Raw genomic sequence first — 23,577 nt, 5'->3', positions numbered from 1 at the left:
TATAAAATCCACAGAACAACTTATAAAGAGGAAAAACGATGATATTGTTGCACTTAAGAGGCAATTGAAAATACCACAGCTACAACATCCTCAAACTATAGAAGTCATGGAGAGCCAAACCAGACATGAGGAATTGATGGACTTGGTCTTAAAGCTGAATGATCAATTAAAGGAGAAAGAAAAGGAGTTGGACACTTTAATTCAATTGAAGTAAAGTGACTTGGCCATAACCTCCAAAGATGTCATCCCTATAGTATCCATAATGGTCCCTTCTACACTGGCAGCTTCACTGGCACCAACAACTCCACCTGCCACAACATTGCTAGCAACAACAGAATCTACAGTAGTAGCAGGTGCATCAAGAGAGAAAGTAGCAGAATTGTTTAATGCCATGGAAGATATGTCTATCCGAGCTATAGAAATGAACAGATTGAGAGAAAAGGTGGAAAGTTTGGAAACTGACTACAAACTTGCCTAGCTTAAGCAAAAGGAAGAAGCACAAAAGGCCCAAAGAATGAGTGAAAGGATCAAAATCTTAGAGAAGGACTTAACACTAAAGAAACCCCTTGGGCAAACCAAGGAAATGTTGTGGACCAATATAATTGACTCTGTCAATGATATTTGGCCATCAATTTAAGTTATTTTTGAATAAACAGAGTTAATAAAGATAGCTACAAAAGCTATCTAGAAAGTAAAGGAGGAGTTGGGAGATAAGCCTGAGGATGCCAATAGACGCATCCACTTCCTTAATAGCAAGAATAGATATGAGCTCCAAGAACTCAATATAGAAGACATAACTGAGACCATTTTGGAAATAAGGAAGGTCCTTTCCAAAAGGAACCTTATGCTTAACTTAGAAGAAAAGTGCCACAACATGTAGGTAGCCATTGATAGGTTCATGGCTAAATTCCAAATTTTGAGGGAGAAAGGTCTGCCCAGTCCTTTGGTTATCAATGACAAACTCATGATGTAGTTGGACTATGGTAATAGACTCAGACAGTTGGCTAAGGAACAAGCTAGCTCTTCATCCATAAAAGCATTGCCAACAGGCAAAGTTTTGTACAACACATTTGAAAACTTGTTTTTTCTTGAGCATGAGATAAAACACTTATTCCTCACCAAACCCAATTTTGCCAAATATACTGAGGCTGATGAGATCTATAGGAGGATGAATGTAAAATTACCTAATGCAGAATGGGGGGAGACAATGACTGATTTACTGTGATTAATTTACAGCAAAAAGTTACTGCACAGTAAAAATGAAAGTAGCCAGGTAAACAGATGAAAACAGGGCAGCATAGTCAAAGAGTATCAAGGTCAAAAAGTATCAGGTGAAAGATAAAAGTTGAATAAGGTTCCAACATGAAACATCACAACTTCAAGCTAGCACAAAGGGCTACAAATCCAACCATAAAAGCCAGCAACACCAAATAAAAAGGGATAGCATGAAACAATTCATTAGCTGTCTCTATCTTCTTGCAAGAAGATATTTGTATTTGTTAAATTAAATCTCAAATTAGTTTGAGATATTTTGTAATAATTTTTTGTATAAATAATTCACAATTCAAAGTATGTAGGTTGGATTCTTAGATATTTCTATAGACTTTCTTGATCGAAGACTGTAAGCTATTGTATCACTATTTGGACCAACAAGCTGGATTAATGAATAAAGCCAAGACATTTCACAGGATTCATGTGTAGTGCGAAGTATAGACAAGTATTTTCTCTTGTGTTGTAATATTTCTTTAAAAAAATTTCCATAATCTTTAATGTATCTGAAATCTAAATGCTATAATATGGAATGATATCTCAGAATTTGCTTCATTGCACTATGTTTTAACTATTATGCATTTTAATGTTTTCTGCTAATTATCTAGGTTAAGGAATTCTTGATCGCTCCTTAGTTTAGGTAGTTTCCCTCTGATCTATAGTAAAGGATTCTTAATTTCCCTTTACCCATGATTCCCCTTTGTTCCTCATCTTAATCCCAGTCTGATAATTCTTAGGTGCTCTCTCACCCTGGTTAGGATCATTTCATCTATTCAGCCAAAAAACCTATGCTTCACTCTGCTAGCTTGCCCTCTGAACACTCCCTTTCATGAGGTAACCCTAGTTTTGTTGTCTTTCTTTGAATCCATAGCCTAATGGTCTAGAGACTTCATTCTATCTATCTGTTTTAAGGATTCCACCATCCAACCTTCAATACAAATCAAAACCCCCTGAACTTTAACAACTAGCCAAAAATCCCAGCAAACAAAGCTAAATCGTATAGAGAGAGCCATCTCTGAGTCATAGGTTGGCTAGAGCCTATACTTAAAAGAATGGTTTGTGGTTACCTCGGTCTTTTCCTTCTTCTGATAACTTCTAGGGAAAAATTCTGAGTGATAACATAGTGGCAACCATACTGGGGATTACAAACCCTCAGTCCTAATAAATCTTTAAGAAATTTTGAAACTGTATTTTAAGCCTCTTAAAGTAATTTATCAGAAGTTATTTTAAAAATCTCACAAAAGAAAACAATTAGAATTATTTTGAAATTTTGGCTTCAAGGAGAACTCATTATACTAGGGCTAACCCAAATCCAAACCCTACCCCAATAGTTGATAATCCCAACCTGATTTCAAAAAAAATCCAAAAAAGAAGAAAGTTCAGCTAGTCACACACCATTGATTAAAGCTAATTCATGTCATGATGAGTGGTTGTTTTTATAATATCTTCCCTTTGATGAGCAATTTGATTTGTCATTATTTAAAGCAAAGTCTGAAAGTGAAATATATGATACTATTCTAGACCCTGATTTCATTGCAAACCTTGAAGTCCAAAAAGCCAACCAGTGAATTGATGAATACATTTTGAATTCTCCACGATCATCCCTGAGTACTGTTAAGATCCCTGAGCTTTTTGAACAATTGTCCACCACTCTTAGTTCACCTTTGTTCCCTTCAACTTCTGAAGTCCATTCTCCACCACCACTTATACCTTCACTCCCTCACCAACCTAGTATATCCCATTCACCACCTACTACTCTTGGTTCTTCATCCATTATTCATCCACATATTAACCCCACCCAGCCTACAACCATGGCAAATAGATATGCTCCTCTTGTTTTACCTACCCCACTTGGTGTTATGCCAGCAGACTACCAAAGCAAAATCATTCAATTTGATGGAACTGGACACTACATTGCACAGCACCATGTTAATAAGATGACATATTACTTTGAACTACATGAAATTGATATTGTGGATGTTCAAATGAGACTATTTGCTCAAACTTTAGCTGATGATGTTAGGAAATGGTTTAGAGCATTTCCTAATAATAGTATTGATAGTTTAGAAGCATTTCATCAGCAATTTTTGAACAGATGGGAAAAGAAGAAAAATCCCCTACAAATCCTTTCATAATATGAAAATATTAGAAGGGGGCCTAATGAAACTATTCAAGATTACTGCACTAGATTTAACAATATATATAACGCAATCCCAGTTAATCATAGACCCCCACCTAAATCAGCCTTAATAAAATTCCCTGATGGTTTTGACATAGATATGGAATTCTAACTTAGGGAAAGAAACCCCCCAACATTAGAAGAAATGCAAAGTGTAGTTATTAGTGTTGAAGCTAATTTGTTAGCCAAAAGAGCTAGAGTTAGAAATGAAAAGAGGGGAACTACTAAAGATGAAGCTTCGCCATCGAACATAAAAATAGATAGTTTAGCCAAAAGTATGGAAAGACTAATGGATAGAATAGATAACATAGAAAGGAAACCCCATTGGGATAATCAACAAGCACCTCTAGTTAGAAACCCGAACTTTAGAAAAAACCAAAACCAAAATACTGGAAAAAATGGACCTGATCAGAATATTAGGCCTCCTTTTCAAGAAAATTATGCAGAATCATCCTAGCCAAATCATCCAAAACATGATAAACAGATTAACCTGATGGGATTAGATTATGAATATGTTGTTTTTCTGACCCAAGATGATCAGGAATTGCATATGCTACAACAATTGCAAATCCAATCTGGAGAGTCATTTGATTATAAACAAGGTTTTGATTCTTCCATCTTTGAAGTGCATAAACAGTACAACCTAAGGAGTAAAAAGAACTCTAATATCCCTGACCAAGCCAAGAAAATAGTGTTGAATTAACCCAAGAAAATCAAAGAAGCCCCAGTTTCTAAAATCCTCCAAATTCTGCTCAAACAAAACCAGAATCCTTCTGGCCCCACAATTGTAGATATAACCCCTAATCAACCTTCTGATAATCAGTCATCCACTTCAATTTCCCCTAAAGAAACAGTGGACAAACCTCAAAACACCAGATTTGAAAACCTACATTAAGAGGTCCCCCATAAAGGAAAGGAAGACCATCCTACTCAAATCCCTGCTGTGAAAATTCAAAACACTCAAACAAAGAAAGCCTCTTTGCCATTCAATCTGGGAGTAGAGGTAGCTAAGCTAAAAATTTCAGTTCCTTTAACAAAATTAATCAAGAATGAAACTTACAAATCACAGATAAACCAGACCTTAAACATTGCTGAAAATGAGGATTCTGTTAACCTGTTTGATGACCAACCAGAACTTATAGTTGATCTTGATGTTAATGGCAAACCACTAGAAGAAGGAGTACCACCTTTCTACATTAGCCTTAGCATCCATGACAAAATTCTACACAATTCAACGTTGGATTCTAGGGCCTCCCACAACTTAATGCCTAAATCAGTAATGGAGAAATTAAACCTAGACATTACAAGGCCTTACAAGGACTTATTCTCATTTAACTCAAGTCAAGTAAAGTGTCTAGGATTGATTAAAGACCTGTGTGTTACCTTAGTTCAATATCCTGCCAAAAGCATCCTTATGGATATTGTGGTTGCTAACATCCCACTGAAGTATGGCATGTTGTTATCCAAATCATGGGGAGCCAAACTTTAGGGATATTTACAACTTGATATGTCATATGAAACAATCTCTGTTTTTGGACAACCTAAGAAGTTGTACCGAGAAACTTTAATGAAATACATGGTAAGTAGCCAGGATCAGCCTCAAAAATTTCCTATCTACTCTGTACATTCAGACATTGATTCCTTCATCCTGTATAATGTTGATCAAACACAAGAAACTCTTTTAGACAATATTGATATAGAACCAAAAGAAATTGCAGTTTCTATTCAAAATTAAACTAACCAAACTTTAGAACTTTCCAATAAACAAAGTAGCTAAATTGCTATAAATGAGGAAAAGTTTGTTGCACCAAATGATAAAAATTATGAGCATGAGATATTATGGCATCTTGAATTTGATGGGTCAGTCAATAAGTTTGGAGTAGGAGCAGGAGTATGGATATACAATCTGGAGAATAATCACTCAGAAGGCCATGCATACAGACTGAATTTTAAATGTACTAACAATATGGCCGAGTATGAAGCACTAATTTTAGGTCTTAAATTAGTTAGGAATATTGGAGCTAAAAGAGTTTCTGTCATGGGAGACTCTGAACTAGTTATAAAACAGATTGATGTTGTATATATGACAAAGGACCCTAGATTAAGTTGTTATAGAGGAACCATTGTAGAAATACTTAACACTTTCTTAGAAACCAAGCTTGCAGTAATCCCCAGAAAACATAATATGCAGGCTCATAGTTTAGCAATGTTTTCCAGCACCTGCAAGTTACCCTTTCAACCTAACCATCAGTACACTACTGAAGTTAGGCATAGACCTACAATTCCAGATAATTTGAAGAACTGACAAGTATTTTCTAATGATAAACAGATAAAATAACTTTTTAAATTTAGAAGAATAGTTTGCAAATTACAACATATGTACTGATACATCCATAGATCCTGACTCTAAGGATGAGATAGAAGTTGATGAACTAGATAGATTTAACCCAACTAAATTTACTAAATCAGATGTAGAAAACCTAGATAAAGTTGAGATTGATGAAATAACTAATGAAGACACTGAAGTAATTAATCTCAAAGACAATTTCTTACCTAATGGATTAACCCCTTTGGAAGATTTGTTTGATTCAAATGATGTTACTAGGAAACCCAAAATGGAACCTTTGAAATCTGATATAGAGGAGTGTAATATAGGCATTGATGAAAATCCAAAATTGATCAAACTTTCGAAATCATTACCTCCAACTGAAAAAGTGAAATACATTGAATTATTAAAATAATTTCAAGATGTCTTCGCTTGGAGTTATGAGGACCTCAAATCCTATGACACCAACATTATACAACACACTATTCCTATAAAAGAAAATCAAAAGCATTTCAAACAAAAACTTAGAAGGATTAATCTTGTCTTATTATCTGCAATTGAAAAGGAAATTCAGAGGATGTATGATGCTAAAATAATTGCACCAATCAGATTCTCTGATTGGGTCACAAACTTGGTGCCAAATAGGAAGAAAACTAGTGATATCAGACTTTGTGTGGATCTCAGAAACCTCAACAAAGTGTCACTAAAAGATAATTACCCTCTCCCCAAAATGGACCACATTTTACAGAGAGTAGTTGGATCATCCAGAATCTCATTATTGGATGGGTTTTCTAGTTACAATCAGATCTTAGTTCATCCTGATGACCAAGCCAAAACTGCCTTTACTACTCCTTGGGGCACATTCATGTATGTGAAAATGCCTTTTGGGCTACTGAATGCAGGAGCCACTTTCTAGAGGGCCATGGATATATCCTTTGCAAAAGAAATTCATGATTTCCTTGTAATATATCTAGATGACATTACTATATTTTCAAAATCTAACAACTAGCATTTGGATTATCTAAGGCAGATTTTTATTAAATGCAGGAAATATGGAATTTCTTTGAACCCGAAGAATTCTTTGTTTCGGCTAGAAGAAGGAACATTATTAGGTCATATAATTTCAAAACATGGTATCTGAATAGACCCTGCAAGAATAGAAGCCATCTTACAGATACAACATCCCAGGAACATTATAGAATTGCAAGCTGTCTTAGGGAAAATTAACTTTCTTAGAATATTTATTTCTAATTTAACAGAATTAATTAGATCACTAAATAATACGCTAAAAAAATATTCCACCATAAAATGGACTGTTGAGGCAAAGAAATCCTTTGAAGACATTAAACTGGCCTTAACTAAAACACCAATGTTAATCAGTCCAAAATTTGACCGAGATTTCATTTTATTTTCCTTTGCTTCTGAGCACACAATTGACGCAGTCTTATTGTAGAAAAATGACCAAGGCTATGAACAACCCATTGCTTTCTTTAGCAAAGCCCTGAGAGATGCCCCCTTGAAATATAACATAATGGAAAAACAAGCCTTTTCTTTGGTCAAAGTCATCAAGGATTTTAGGGTATACATTTTATATTCTCATATAGTGGCCTACGTTCCTAATTCAGTAGTCAAAGACATCCTAACTCAGGAAGGTCCAGATGGAAAGAGAGGAAAGTGGATTGCTACTATTTTAGAATATGACATAGAAATTAAACCAACTAAGTTAATCAAGGGCCAAGGTTTAGCCAAGCTCATGGCTGAATCAAACTGTCAGGCCTTGAATATAAACTTCATTGCAACAATAGATGAGGAGGAGGAGATGACGACTCCACTAATCAGCCAGGCCTTTATTGAATCACCATGGTATGTTGATGTTATATACGTTTTACTGAATTTACAAGCTCCTAAATTATCTAGGACTAAAAGCAGGTTTTTAAAGATGAAATCCTTAAAATTTTGTATATTAGACATTGCATTGTTGCAGAGAGATCATGGAGGTATTCTTCTCAATTTCCTATTAAACGATGAAGCTGACAAGGTGTTCCAAGAGTTCCATGCAGGTGAATGTGGAGGACACCTTTATTGGAAAACCACTGCAAATAAAATTCTTAGAGCTGGTTTCTATTGGCCTACTTTATTTTCTGATGTCAATATATATGTGACCTCCTATCACAAATGTCAAAATTGAGGGAAAGAAAAAGCTCTTACCTTTGCCCCTAAATCCAAACTCTGCGGAAATCCCTTTTCAACAATGGGGTTTAGACTTCATTGGCAAAATTCACCCACCCTCCTCTGCCCAACACAAATGGATCCTCACAGCAACAGACTATTTCACAAAATGGATAGATGCCATACCTTCAAGGCAAGCCATAGACACTGTTATCATAACCTTCCTTGAAACCAATATCCTATCAATATTTGGATGTCCAACTAAGCTCATCACTGATAATGCAGCAACCTTTAAATCCAAAAGAATGATAGATTTCTACAACAAGTATCATATAACCCTGGGACATTCCACAACCTATTATCCTCAAACAAATGGACTAGCAAAATCCTCAAACAAAAGCCTGGTAAACATTATCAAAAATTTGTTAGATGACAATAAGAAAACATGGAATAAAAAGCTAGTCAATGCCTTATGGGTAGACATACTAACCACTAAGAAATCAATTGGTACTTCTCCCTATCAACTAGTTTATGGGATGGACGTTGTTTTTCCATCTTCCTTAGGAACACTAGTGATGAAGTTTCTTCAAGAAATGCATGTTGAACCAAATAGTATCCAGAGAAGAATCAACCAAACAATTCATCTTCAACAAACTAGAGAAGAAGTCTACATCAAGTCTCAAGTTGTGTAGGAAAGGATTAAAAAGATTTTTGATAAAAGAACCAAAGCTGAAGATTTCTTCCTTGGTGACAAAGTCCTAAAGTGGGATTCAAGGAGGGAAAATAAAGGTAAACATTGGGAATTTTATTTCCTATGGAAATGCCCATATGTCATTTATGCTTTCAGAGGTAATAATACTTTCTTATTGAGAGAGCTTGATGGTACAGAAGCAGAAGGTATACCAGTGAATGGTCAAATGCTAAAATGTTATTTTGAACCTAACTACTGATTTTCATTTCCCATTTGTACATATTCTACTTTCAAATGCCCAGTTTGGATTGGATGGTGATTTTTGAAGTTGAAGCCCGAAGAGAAGGCCCTAAGATTTAAAATATTCACTGTCATAAGTATTAATAATACAGAGGCATAGAGGAACATTTTGTGATGTAACATAAACAACAATTCAGAGGCTACTGATCTAGAAAGTTCTTGATATTTCACTAGAAAATGCCATCCCCAAGTGGAGCCACTATTAGGTTCCTATACCAATAGGAGTCAGAATTTTGAATGACTAAGATTAAGCCTTGTAATATTGTACATACCTTTGCTTTCTGCAAATGTTTTCCATATTAAAAAAAATAAAAAAATGTAAAGAGGGTATGTACTAAAAGAATAATCAAAGGACAATAAGAATGAAAAAGGTCAAAAAATGAAAATATATGAACCCCAAAAGACAAAAAGAGACCATGAAAGTGTGCAACTCAAAATGCCACGACTATTTACTTTTATGCATAATAAAAGATTGTGTGTAGCTTGTTACTCATGCCACAATCCATGATAGTCAAAATGTTTAAACTTGGCTATTTCATGTTTTAATTTTATGTCTATAGTTAGAGAATAAGATCTGATCAAATAGTGTAATCTTGGCAGATCATTAGATAGGTAGAGTAACTAAAAGGAGCTCATCAGTTTAATCTGAGCCCTTGGATGATATAAAGTTAGAATTAGATAGTTTACTTTGTCAAGAAAAGAAAAAGATTGATAAGGGTTTGCGAGCCTAAAATGCACCCAAATAAAATGAAGAAAAATGTTAGGATGAGTAAGTGGGTAAGTAGTAGAAAGGTTGCAAAAATATCATATAATTATACAAAAGCATGTATGTCATTATCTTAAATGCAATTTTCAAATATGCATAAGTAGTAGACAAAGCAAAAACAATGGTTCACAATATGATTTATTTAACACCCCCTCATTTTAACCCCTATGACACTCACTAATTTCCCTTTCATAATAAAAATATTAATACCTATAGTTCTTTAAGTCAAAGAGGCTTAGAGCATTTCTTTTACTTCTGGTGGGACCGAACCCTAGGCTTGATGACTTAAGAAGGAAAGGTGTTAAATTCCCTTGTAATTCATTCATCCCCCTCACAAAATCCCTTTTCCTAAGGTCAAATTATTTTTACCTAGGAAAACCCCATGATAAACAAATTTTATGCAAAAACCCACCAAATACAATTATCCTAAGTACTAAGTGTATAGAAAGCGCATAATATTTTGTATACCTAAGTACAATACCCCTTTCGCTCATTTCACCTCATATTAATTTTTTTATTAAATATATAAAATTCCTGAAAAACCCATTGGCCCGTATATGTTTAACTCCTTTATATAAATAATCGTACCCCTTAGTTTATTTATAAACTATATGACTACCCCATATCCCACAAAATATATTAAAAACCTGCCCTCAGTCTTTAATCCTATATTAAAGTGCCCCCAATAAGATTAAGTTTTAATTTAATCCTATACCACTGGTGATTAGACCCATGGGCCCCCCCAAAACTTTTTGTGTAAATCGTCGTGCAACTTCACCTCCCAACCACCGTTGATCGTCCCTCCCCCACATCCAACGGCTCATGTCCATATCGGTCCAGCCCGATGTCCATCCTTTACCCACCCGATAAGGTGGTTTTCCCCGACCCCCAGAATGCTACGTGTCACCCACTCGACTAGATCAGGTGAACCCCCCTCAAAACCACTTCCCTCTCAAAAGCGGTGTGATGACCCCATTAAACCACCGTCCGGTATAACTGAAAAAACTGCCCATTGTTCATCAATTAATGAACCCACCAAAATCAATGTTTTTCTATATAAGCCCAATTACCCCTCTTTTCACTCTTTTTGCACATTTTCTATTGAGAACTCAGAAAGCCGTTGCAACCCCTGCAAACAACGAATTTTCTCACAGACCTCCACCATTGCTCCATAGACGCTGCAGAAAGCCCAACTCATTTATCAGTCCATACCAAATCCATACGAACCTCTGCAGCCACCATAAACCACCATTTACAGTCAATTTCTCCCAATTCCAGGTATTTAATCGTGGAATACCAACTCCATTGTCAAATTCTAAGTAAATTCACCCTCATAGCACTGTTAATTAAGTAAAAAACATCAAATTTACTTTAATTTTAACACTCTGGGCCATAACCATCTGCAAGACCTCCGTTTACCTAAGCCCCCTTGAAAGTCCCAAGAACCTTTGCTAAAACCCCAAGAGCATAACTCAAATCCATAATAATTGAATTATGGCTACCCCCATTGCCATGGACATTAGACCAATTACAACTCCCCATTTAGACCTGGACCACCTTCCCCTAGTTGATTGGGACTTATAGATAAAAGATACCACTGCCCTAGAGCCCCCGCTCAAAGTGGACTGCCAAAGCAGGGATAGATACCTTAACCATGCTGATGAGATTGGCTTTTGGGAGTCAAATTTGCCCAAATACTAGTTCCCCCAAGTTCACATCTTTCGAGAAATTGTTCATATGTGTTATGCATGATACGTCCCCAGCCATAGAACCATAATGTATCATGACTAGAAGGTCCTATTCACTCTCACAGCTGAGTCCATTAATGAAATTTTTCAGTTCCAACTAGGGCCAAACCTAACCCACTCTCAATTGGAGACCTGTTGGACTTGTATCCCAAGCTTAGCCCTGTAAAATTGGCCCAGTTGTTCCAAACCTTCATTAGGGAGGAGAAACATCCCTAAGGACTCCCCTCCATATGTATCGGCTATTTTCTCTCCATGGGGCTAGAACATTGTAACCATGATATCATGTGTTTTGGGTTACACCACAAGTGAGTACATTGATGAAATTATTATTGCTTTCATGTCCATATATACCCCAGGACAGCCTCCTGCAACCATATATGACTTTGCCACATTCATAGCTAATAGAATGCATGAGAAATTCACAAGAATGGGAACGAGAGGGTGTTCAAATACTCCTCTGTATTATACCATCTATTTCTGTATTATTAGTTAGAGAAGTTTCTTTTACCTTTCAAAAGCTTGACACTAGGGGCCAACCCAGATCAATTATTTTTTGGACCCCAATTTTCCATGAATTTGGATCACCATACACCTACTCAGACTTTATAGATTATTTTGTGCATCCATTCATGACCATGCTCACTGGGAATCCTCCACCTAGGATAAACCCAGAAATAAAGAGAGCCCTCCAGCTTTCCAAGCAGATCAAAGTGGGTGACTGGTACCTTTATCAGAACCACACAAAAATCAGAATATATGGTTGCTTGCTTGCACCTTATAAGTTGTCAAGATATCTCCCCATGAGGTTGTTTGCCTTAGAATATTACAGATAAATCATCAATGCAGATGAAGTCAACTTCGTCAATACCAAGAAGAATGCATATTTAAAAACCAAAGATCAATTAGGTCCCTTCATATGCAATTTTAGAGAGGCGGGAAAAGAGGCAGACCTAATCCTGCAAAGAATGAAGTTCCAAAGGAATTTTGTATGGAGATATGACCCTTTGGAATTCATTAAGAAAAGGTAAAAGGTCAAGATAGGACCCTTCATCCACCACCCCATAACAGAAATAGATGCATATGCCAATCAAACTGAATGGGTGGAAGGTACCCTAGTAAACCAAGACAACAAAAGAGTAGATGTAGAAAATGCTCTAATTAATTTGGAAAAGCATCTTGATGACAAATCTTTTCTTCAAGTACCAGAAGAGCAAGAAAGAACCATGAGTACCCCTCCAGTCATGCAGACTCCTCAGAATGAGGAGAAAATTCCAATAAGAAACAGAGAGGGAGCTTCCACATCAGGAATGGACACGTCAAATTTGCAACAAGAAACACGAAAGAGGCAAAGACTCAATCCGGCCTCTGAACAGGGATACACAAAAGATTTAGCATAGGTAACCAATACAGAGGTAAACAGAAGCAGGCCTACCACTCCATCTGAAGGCATGTAAGAGTCATCCATATCACAGACTCAAATGTTGGAAAGGAAGCTTAGCGTGGAAGTGTCTTCATTCAGCAGACCTGCTGACAGAGACTAGGACATAAAGGAAAGATACAAGGAAATCAAAGCAAGAAATGATAGGCTTAAGGCCCAAACATATGCTCAGTACTTGAAGCTGACTCCCACCAATCAAACAAGGCTAATGTCAGCCTTTGACATTAAACAGGGAAAGCTACAGATGTCTTTTATTAAGTCTATAGCTCAGCAGCCCAAGACAACCTCTGATTTCAAAAGGATTGACTTTGAAGTGTTGGCCCGAGATATTCATCCCATAGACCAGATTGAACTGCACAAACAAGCTGGAGAGATGATATATTCCACCCTGACAGGTAAAGCCATAGATTCTCATCAACTACAGAACTCTTTGAACAACATTTCTACACAATTTTAGTTAAAGAAGGCCTCCTCGTAGGCCAGGGATATAAGGATCAAGTCCTTAGAGGACTTAGAGATTGAATTGGGACACAATCCCAAGGATATAAAAGCCATAGAGTAGCTTATAAAGAAGAAAAATGATGATATTGTTGCACTTAAGAGGCAACTGAAAATACCACAGCTGCAACATCCTCAAACTCTAGAAGTTGTAGAGAGCCAAACCAGACATGACGAGTTGATGGACTTGGTCTTAAAGATAAATGATCAATTAAAGGAGACAGAAAAGGAGTTGGACGCTTTAAGTCAATTGAAGTAAAGCGACTTGGCCACAACCTATAAAGATGTCATCCCTACAGTATCCACAATGGTGCCTTCTACACTGGCAGCTTCACTGGAACCAACAACTCCATCTTCCATAGCATTGCCAATAACAGCAGAATCTACAACAGCAGTAGGTGCATCAGGAGAGAAAGCAATAGAATTGGTTAAATCAATGGAAGGGATGTCTATCCGAGCTATAGAAATGAACAGATTGAGAGAAAAGGTGGAAAGTTTGGAAACTAACTACAAACTTGCCCATCTTAAGCAAAAGGAACAAGCACAAAAGGCCCAAAGAATGAGTGAAAGGATCAAAATCTTAGAGAAAGACTTAACACTAGAGAAACCCCTTGGGAAAACCAAGGAAATGTTATGGGCCAATATCATTTACTTTGTTAATGATATTTGGCTATCAATTCAAGATAATTTTGAACAAACAGAGTTAATAAAGATAACTACAGAAGCTATCCAGAAAGTATAAAAGGAGTTGGGAGATAAGCCTAAGGATGCCAATAGACTCATCCACTGCCTCAATAGCAAGAATAGATATGAGCTCCAAGAACTCAATATAGAAGACAAAACTGAGACCATTTTGGAAATAAGAAAGGTCCTTTCCAAAAGGAACCTTATGCTTAACTTATAAGAAAAGTGTCACAACATGCAGGTAGCCATTGATAGGTTCATGGCTAAATTCCAAATTTTGAGGGAGAAAGGTCTACCTGGTCCTTTGGTTATCAATGACAAATTCATGACATAGTTGGACTATGGTAATAGACTCAAACAGTTGGCTAAGGAACAAGCTAGCTCTTCATCCATAAAAGCACTGCCAACATGCAAAGTTTTGTACAACACATTTGAAAACTTGTTTTTTCTTGAGCATGAGATAAAACACTTATCCCTGACCAAACCCAATTTTTCCAAATATACTAAAGCTGATGAGATCTATAGAAGGATGATGAATGTAAAATTACCTCATGCAGAATGATGGGAGACAATGACTGATTTACTGTGATTAATTTACAGCAAAAAGCTACTGCACAGTAAAAATGAAAGCAGCTAGGTAAACAGATGAAAACAGGGCAGCATAGTGAAAGAGTATTAGGGTCAAAGAGTATCAGGTGAAAGATAAAAGTTGAATAAGATTCTAGCGTGAAACATCACAACTACAAGCCAACACAAAGGGCTACAAATCCAACCATAAGATCCAGCAGCACCAAATAAAAAGTGATAGCATGAAACAATTCATTAGTTGTCTTTATCTTCTTGCAAGAAGATATTTGTATTTCCTAAATTAAATCTCATGTTAGTTTGAGATATTTTGTAATAATTTTTTGTATAAATATTTCACAATGGGACACTTCATCGCACAACACACAATACCATTGCATGTGCTTCCCAAAACTATAGTATTGTAGAAGATTTTGTGCAAGCACCATTTGCTGTGTTTTCCCTCAAAGTATTACAAACCTGTCCAGCACAATGGAAAACTTTACTTTTGGCCATTGGTGGAATTGACCCTCAGGATTCTAATCTATCAATTTTTGACATGGAAAAGAATAAGCCTCGCCTCTCCCATCATCTTACATTTCAATTTCAAGTCATGGCGAAAGGAAAAGTTATCCATCAAACTATCATTGACGAAGGTGCTTTGGCCTGCGTAATTTCTACTTCATGTTGGCTTGCCTTGGGTTCTCCCATTCTTTCACTGTCATCGAATTCCCTCATAGATTTTGATGATCGAACTTTCATCCCAAAAGGATACCTTGATAGCTACCTGTTGTAGGTAAAACCCGACACCCCGCATTTTTCATTCATTTACTTCTAAAATGGGGACCATTTCTATTAATTTTTAGAAAAACCATTTTATGATTTTCATTTGAGTTAATTGTTTTACAATTTTCCATTTTTTTTATTTTTGTCGAGTTTATATTTTAATTGTTTCATTGAATACGACTTTTCATTAGCTTTCCATTGATACTTGTTTCACCTCATTTAGTTATCCAATTTTTAAATGGCACTCCTTTGAAGTTTGATCATTTTGTCACCTGGGTTTAATTTATGTACAAAAAGTATCATATTTTAGCGTTTGCAATTAAAAGAATCATTCATTGTAAATATTAACTCTTAGTTAATTTTTACTATTTTTCCATTTTTCACTAACAGTCCTACAAAATGACCTAGCCAAACTATATAATGATTAAAAAAACATGTTTTTGAGATCTCGGTAATGTATTCCAATTTCCTATTTTAAAATAAATTTTTAAACCCGAAATCTTAAAATTACAAAGTGGTTGTAGTTCATTTTGTAGAATTTTTAATTCTACATAGACTCCATTCCACATCACCTCCTTCCTTCCAAAATCCCAACTGAAACATGCTAAAATAAAATGCGATACAAAATAAAATGTGATATGATATTGCAATGTGATACAAAACATACAATATCACATATCCAAAATCCCAATTTAAACATGCTGAAATAAAATGCGATGTGGTATTGCAATGTGATGCAAAACATACAATATCGCATATGCCAAAATTATTATACACGATATTTTTATTTAACATATAGTTATTATTCTCACCTTATAACTGCCGACCTCCATCTCCATACCTCACGCTTACCTCACCCTCCTTATCCCTCCACCTCACTATCCCACTCATCCTCCATTAACACTCCTCCTAGCCTCCATTTAACACTCACGTGATTTTGGTTGGTTATAAATTGGAATAATATGGTTTTATAATATTATATGTATTATATTTTTATTATAATTAATTTATATTATAATTATAATATTATATTATAATTTTAATATAATATAATAATACTTTAATTAATTATTAAATTGTGTTTTTTAAATTAATTTAATTCTGTTTTTAATTAAATTTATAATTAATTAATTTTGCTGAGTAACTAAAATTAATATTAATTAATATTTAATTAAAATTTTCATTTTTAGCCCAGGCAACAAAATTTCTAGAATTTTGGTAGTTTTGACTCGTCAACTTTGTAAGCTCATAAGTTGAGTTTTACTTGGCCAAATGAGGCCTAGGATAGCTCATTGGATAGATAAAATCATGGAGATTATTTCTAAAGTGGTTGAAAAACCATATTTGATCATTTAATGGGTCTAAAATTCAATAGAAGATCAAACTCCGAATTTTTAAACAAAATCAATTTTCTGATTTTATTTTGTACATTTTCATTTGCCCACAGCCTCTACTAAGTGCAAATCCATTCATCTATGTTCTCCCTGACTAATTATATCCTCACGAGCATCAATAGAAAGCTCATATTTCATTTTCATTTAATTATTTAATTAAGTTTGATTGAAGATATTTTATTCTAAATTTGATATTTTGATTTGATTTTGTATTTCAATTTAATTTTGATTTGTTTTTTTACAGGGAAATAGTTGAAGAGATGAGAAGAAGAAGATCTCAATCAATGAGAATGCTCCAACAATAGAAGAATGAGATTTTGGGCCAATGAAAATAGATGGAGCAAATCTACTCTTCAATACCTTTCTTATTGAGAATTATTTTTGTAAAAATTATAAATAGTAGATTGTAGAATGTCTTAGAGGCTTCTCTGCTCTGCAATTCTAGAATTCCTAAAAGCACTATTGTAATGAAGATTTAGAGTTGTAGGTGAGAGGAATTGTGGAGGAAGAAGGCTCTACATTGCAATGTTTTCATCTGTTTGTGGAGAAACTCTTTTTTATTATATACTACTACTGTAAGGAGGAGGTCATTTTTACAAGCAGAGATTGATTGCAGGCCCATATGATTGTGCACTACTGTCATACTGTGAGGATCTGTAATTTGATTTCATTTATTAATAAAGGTCTATTTCAGTTAATGATGTTTAGCACTATTGTTTACAGAATTTAATTCAAATGAATTTTTATCTCAGTCTTTCAATTTATATTTCAAATGTATGAGTTGATAATCAGATCCATGCACTATTGAATCATGAGCAATAATTCATTTAAAAGTTTGCTTAGACTATTCTACAAGTTTAATTTTAGATATAATACAATAACTGAAGTTTGCATAGGAACAAATAGTTATAATCGTATATTGGCAAGTTATCTTACGATTTAGGATAATATTGTTTGTTTACATACATGATGTCTTATTTGAACTAATTCAGTAATTCATCATGAATCTTTGTAGTTCTTATGCATATGATAAATAAGGAATTGGATATATTTTCAATAAGCTCTTATGTAACTATTTACTAAGTGTTTAATTGTTAGTATTTATGTTAATGAGGAATCAGATCTTGTGAGCTATCTCCTCGATCTAATTCCTCCATCTTAATTCCAATTCTTTAAAGCTTATTTTCCCTATTAAGTTAATTGGCTCTCGATTGAGAGAAGGATTTCCCTTTCCTTCAATCGAGATAGGTTATATTAATTATATCTTAGATTATATCTTTCATGTGTTATCATACCTTTTGCAGTCTATAAGTCCTCTTTTTGATATGTAAAACTTTAGAGTAGTTTGGATGTGTTGTTAAAACATCTTAAGGGCCATTCTCTTGCATGATTAGCAAGAAAAATTGATCTGATGTCCCTACCTATTGGTAACTAAAGACACATCTTAAACTGATAGCAAGAGGGAAAATGTAATTGGACCTAGTTTAACTAATCAAAACCACCATTTCAACAGAAAAGGAGGTGCTTTAAGTTTTGGACTTGGTGGTCTCCCTTATAATGTTGTAGGCAGAGAATTTTGAGCCTTCAACACTACTCCATCACTCTGAGTGGGAAAATTATAACAGTGGATATTGAAGTCGTAGATCGTCATCTCGACTATAATCTGATTTTGGGCCACAGTTGGACTTATGCCATGACTTCCAATGTTTCTTCGGTAATCTTACTCATCCTCTTCCTTTTAGATGAGAAAATAGTCATAGTGGATCAACTATCTTTTTGTACCCCATATTACTCCCCGTTACCTAGTGGCAACGTGCCCTTAGTGGGTGGCATACCTGACTCCTATGTCAATGTTAGTATTGGTATTCTGAAGGGTTCCTCTCTTTTAGGTTGTTTTCCTTTCCTGCTGCCCGAAAGTTCCACAAACTATTTCAATGGTATCTACCATTTCTAATGGCCCTACCAATCCCTGGATCCTCTTGGCCCCTTCAGACCTTGATTCCTATGGATAACAAGTGTCATTGTCACCGGCTAAATTGGCTTACCAGGCCATTCAATCTACATCTGATTCTTTTATTTCTTTGGTTATGAATGATGGTACCACTTCTTCTCCCATCACCTCTCCCTCTAACGATCTCTTCAATGAATATTTTCCTTTAGATGAATTTATCCGGGAGATCATGTATTTAAAAAAGAAGCCCTAGGATTCCTCTCATCGTTGCGCTTCGATTCTAATTTTGGCGTGACATCTTTACAAATCCTTCCTTTTGACTGACATGAGATTTTTCCTTTGGCTTATACAACTATCCAAACTATGGACTTGGAAGGTAACTTGGGTAATATCTCCAAGACTATGCTCAACGATATCTCGGTCAAAACAGGTTTCATGGAAAATATTCAGATTGGAGTTGATTGTAGTCCTGAGGAAATTGTGTGCTTCAACTTCCTTTTTAAGGAATTCTCTCATGTCTTTGCTTGGTATTACGAGGAAATGCTTGGCATAGACCCTTCTATTCTCAAGCATGATATAACGGTTTATGATAATGCTAGGCCTATCCAGCAAAGACTTCTACTTCTCCACCCTAATAAAATAGTTTCCATCAAGAGTGAAATCGAAAAACTATTGTGTGTTGGTTTCATATATATTGTTCCTTTAAATGAATGGATGTCTAATCTAGTTCCAGTAGACAAAAAATAAGGTATTATCCATGTCTGTGTTGACTACCGTGATTTTAATTCCTTTTTTCCAAAAGACAACTATCCAACTCTGTTCATTGAACAAATAATCGACGATTGCACCAGTTGCAAATATTTCTCCTTCATGGATGGCTTCTTGGGATATAACCAGATTGCTATTAAATCTAACGACCAACACAAAACTTCCCTCATTTTTCCTTGGGGCACATTTTCATATTGTAAGTTCCCATTCGGTCTCAAGAATGCGAGCACAACCTTCCAGAGGGATATGGACTATGCCTTTCATGATATCAGACACATTGTTCAAGCTTACTCAGATGACCTTCATGCTCACTCCAAGAAATGCACCCAAGACTTAGCTTACCTTCAAGCAATATTTCTTAGGTGTCGGTTCTATAACATCCATCTAAATCAACATAAGTGTGTATTATTTTTCAAGTGTGGAAATTTGATTCGATTCGTTATCTCTAAACACAGGATACGGGTTGATCCCGATACAGTAAAGGCTAATATTCAATTTCCCGCACCACAATCCATCCTTCAACTCCAAAGTTTGCAAGGGAAGACAAACTTCTTACATCACTTCATCGATAACTATGCTAAATTAATGAAAGTCTTTATGTGCCTGCTTAAGAAAGGAGTGCCCTACTTGTGGTATGATCAAGATTATTGTTTGATGCCTTGAAAAAGGCACTCACCTCAACTCCACTGTTAATTCCTCCTGAGTATATGCGCTACTTTCTCTTATACCTAGCAGACTCAACATTCTGCATCGAAATGGTGTTAGTTCAAATACATGACGATCACAGTGAGCATGTGGTCTACTAGCTCTTGAAAGGTCTTGTTGGGCCTAAATTACATTATTCACATGTGGAGAAACTATCCTTGGTAGTTGTTTTTGCTATCAGTCACTTCCGACACTACATCATGCTACGTCAGAATACTATCATGTCCCTGAGGAATCCCATGAGACAAATTCTATCTCGTCAATTTATTGGAGGAAATTATTCCAAATGGATCGTCATCCTCTAGAAATTTGACTTGGTTTCGCTACATCCAAGGCCAAAAAATCCTTAGTCTTCATTGAATTGTTTTCGAACCTTCCGTGAGTACTCAGATGAAGTAGCTCATGATCTTATTCTGGATGAATTTTTTTATCTGGTTGAATCTACTGATCCTTGATATGGAGACATTATTTTTTAAATCCAAACACAATGTTTCCACCCATATCTATCGTCAGAGGACCTTCATTGCATCTGCCACCAGGATAAGCACTATTTAGTTCTCAATGATAATTTATTTCGTCGTGGCGTTGACTTAGTTCTTTGACGTTGTATTACTTTTACTCAGGAAGAACAAACTCTTAATGAATTCCATGTTGGGGAGTGTGGTGGGCATCTTTTGAGCATGGTTACTTCCTAGAAAACCTTGTGTGTAAGATACTACTAGCTAACTTTGTTCAAAGGTTGTATTACTATAGTCCAACAATGTCATCCTTGTCAAGTCTATACAAATAAAATGTGTGCTCCCTCTGCATCTTTTCACCTGATTATCTCTGTTGGCCCACTTTCTAAATGGGGCATCGACTTCATCACTTGTAATCACACTTCCTCTAATGGACACAACTACATTGTCGTGGTTATGGATTATTTCACGAAATGGGTCGAAGCCATTCACACTTTTTGGGATGATGGAGAAATTGTTGCTTTATTCCTATTCAATCAAGTCATCTATCATTTCAGTGTACCCTACACATTCATTACAGACCATGGCTCCCACTTTCAGAATCATGTGATGTTTGATTTAACATCTATGTTGGGTTTTCACCAAGATCATTCATCCTCATACTACCCATAGGCTAATGGCCAAGTTAAAGCCGTCAATGGTGTCCTCAAGACCATGATCTGTGGGCTAGTTGGCAATCATAAAACCTGATGACATAGAATGTTATATATTGCAATTTGGGCATGTCAAACATCATTAAAAAAAATTTATGGGCTTCATACTATTTCATCTTTCCTATGGCATGGGATCAATTCTTCCTATCGAGTGGCATATTCCCTACCTTAAAATTGTTGTTGAACTCATATTTGGTACAAATGCCAAAAAATATCGCTTGCTCTCACTTAATCATTTGGATGAGACTCATCAGGATGTCACACTGGATCTCAAAGCACATAAGTGACGAATCAAAGCTCAATACGATAAACTTGTCAAGCCTCATTCTTACCAAGAGGGCGACCTCATCCTACTTCATGATCAGAAACATGATCTCTTGGGGGAAGGAACACTTCAACCACTATCGGTCTGTCCATATGTCATCACTAAGGTTCTTTCCAAAGGAGCCTACAAACTTTAGGACTGCGATGGAATATCACTCGTCGAGCCCCGTAACAGGCTCTATCTGAAAAAAGTATTTTTCCTAGTGCTCTATTAGGCATATGCTTTGTAATTTTATGTATATAAGTTTTGCTTCTTTTGATGTGTCCGAATATTTTTGGCTTTTAAAAATGGTTATTTGTATTATGCACATCCCTTGTCTGCACAGACGTCCATGTCACCCTTATCATACGTCGGATACATGGATGGTGTCAGTCACTACACAAGGCACATTGCATCGGTTGCTTGGATTCTCTACACACTTGAGTTGGAACTATTTAGTTTTGGTGGATCTTCCCTAGTTATACCATAAATAATATTGTTGAGTATATATCGGTCATCGAACTCCTTATTGAGACTGCATCTCTCGACATCTCCAATCTAGTACTCAGGTTAGACTCTTAGCTTGTTGTTATGCATTTGACTAATCATTATCACATTCATAATCCAATCTTGTTACATTACTTTTTAAGGGTATGGCTTTTGGAACATCAATTCGAATCTCTTACTTATGAACACATTCCAAGAGAATCTAATGCATTAGCTGATTCATTGGAAAATTATTTATTAGATTGGCATTTGTCACATTCCTTATAGTTAAATGCACAAGTGTACGATTTTTTAAATATAAATTTACACAAAACACAAACACATACACAATAAAAATTGAATATGAATATATATATATATATATATATATATATATAGATATATATATATATATATATATATATAGAGAGAGAGAGAGAGAGAGTATTTCAAATATTTTTACATTAAAAATTCCCAAAACTTGGGTGTTTTATACAAAAATGGCTTTGCTTAGCCTCGCTCCGACACCTGATGCCCATAATATACTCCTACTAAGCCTGCTTCGCATGGTAACATATCACTGCTCTATCTAACCTCCTCAAAGGCACCAAAAACAACTTTGGTACTTCCACTGTGTGCAGCTACATATGGATCGGTATCTCTCTCATGGGAAGAGGTGGCACACCCATGCTCAATCCTTCGATGTTCCTAGCAACCTCACATAGACTCTGTGCGTCATCTCCCTCTCTAGTGGCTATTACAACCAATGTTGTTGGTCCAACCCCAGGTAGTTGATCACCCTGCCTAGCATGGCGGGGCATACCCACAGGACGAATCAGTGCCACATCTGTGTCAAGCCAAGCTTCATGTTAAAACATTTCACCCATAACAAAAAAAAATGCATAAACTTCAAAAGACAAAAAAAATACTTTTATCCTTGATCCATCCTCTTACCTAGTGGCCCCCACTGACTGTCGAGTGGCAAGATCAGTTATGGATCCCCCATAGAGTTCATGTCAGCATATGGGTGGTCTTGAATCATGGGGATCTGGCCTCTGAGCCACTCAAAGAAGTCATCCTCAAAGAAGTGTCTAATCGGTCTGCCTCTCGTCTGAGGTGCTAAGGCTGCCCACTATTCATGTCTAGGCTTCATAGGATCAGATATATCGAGACTCACTTGAGGCCTCATCACAAGTACTCTCTCTAGTATAAAGGACATGATCAGAGTATGATACATAAACTCTCTTTGCACCCAATTCTTACATGCTTTCAACTCTTCTTTCACTTGGCGGAGGAATCCTTCACACCAATTGAACACTTGTGGCTACAAGCAATCCAATTCTAGTAGAAACTGGGATTTTGTTGCCACATGCTGACTCT

This window comes from Pinus tabuliformis, chromosome 7 (genome assembly GCF_031772625.1).
Source record: "Pinus tabuliformis cultivar Carrire ecotype Pingquan chromosome 7, CPIR1, whole genome shotgun sequence".
Classification (NCBI taxonomy): domain Eukaryota; kingdom Viridiplantae; phylum Streptophyta; class Pinopsida; order Pinales; family Pinaceae; genus Pinus; species Pinus tabuliformis.
The sequence above is the reverse complement of the archived record's forward strand: the minus strand, read 5'-3'. Positions refer to the sequence as shown.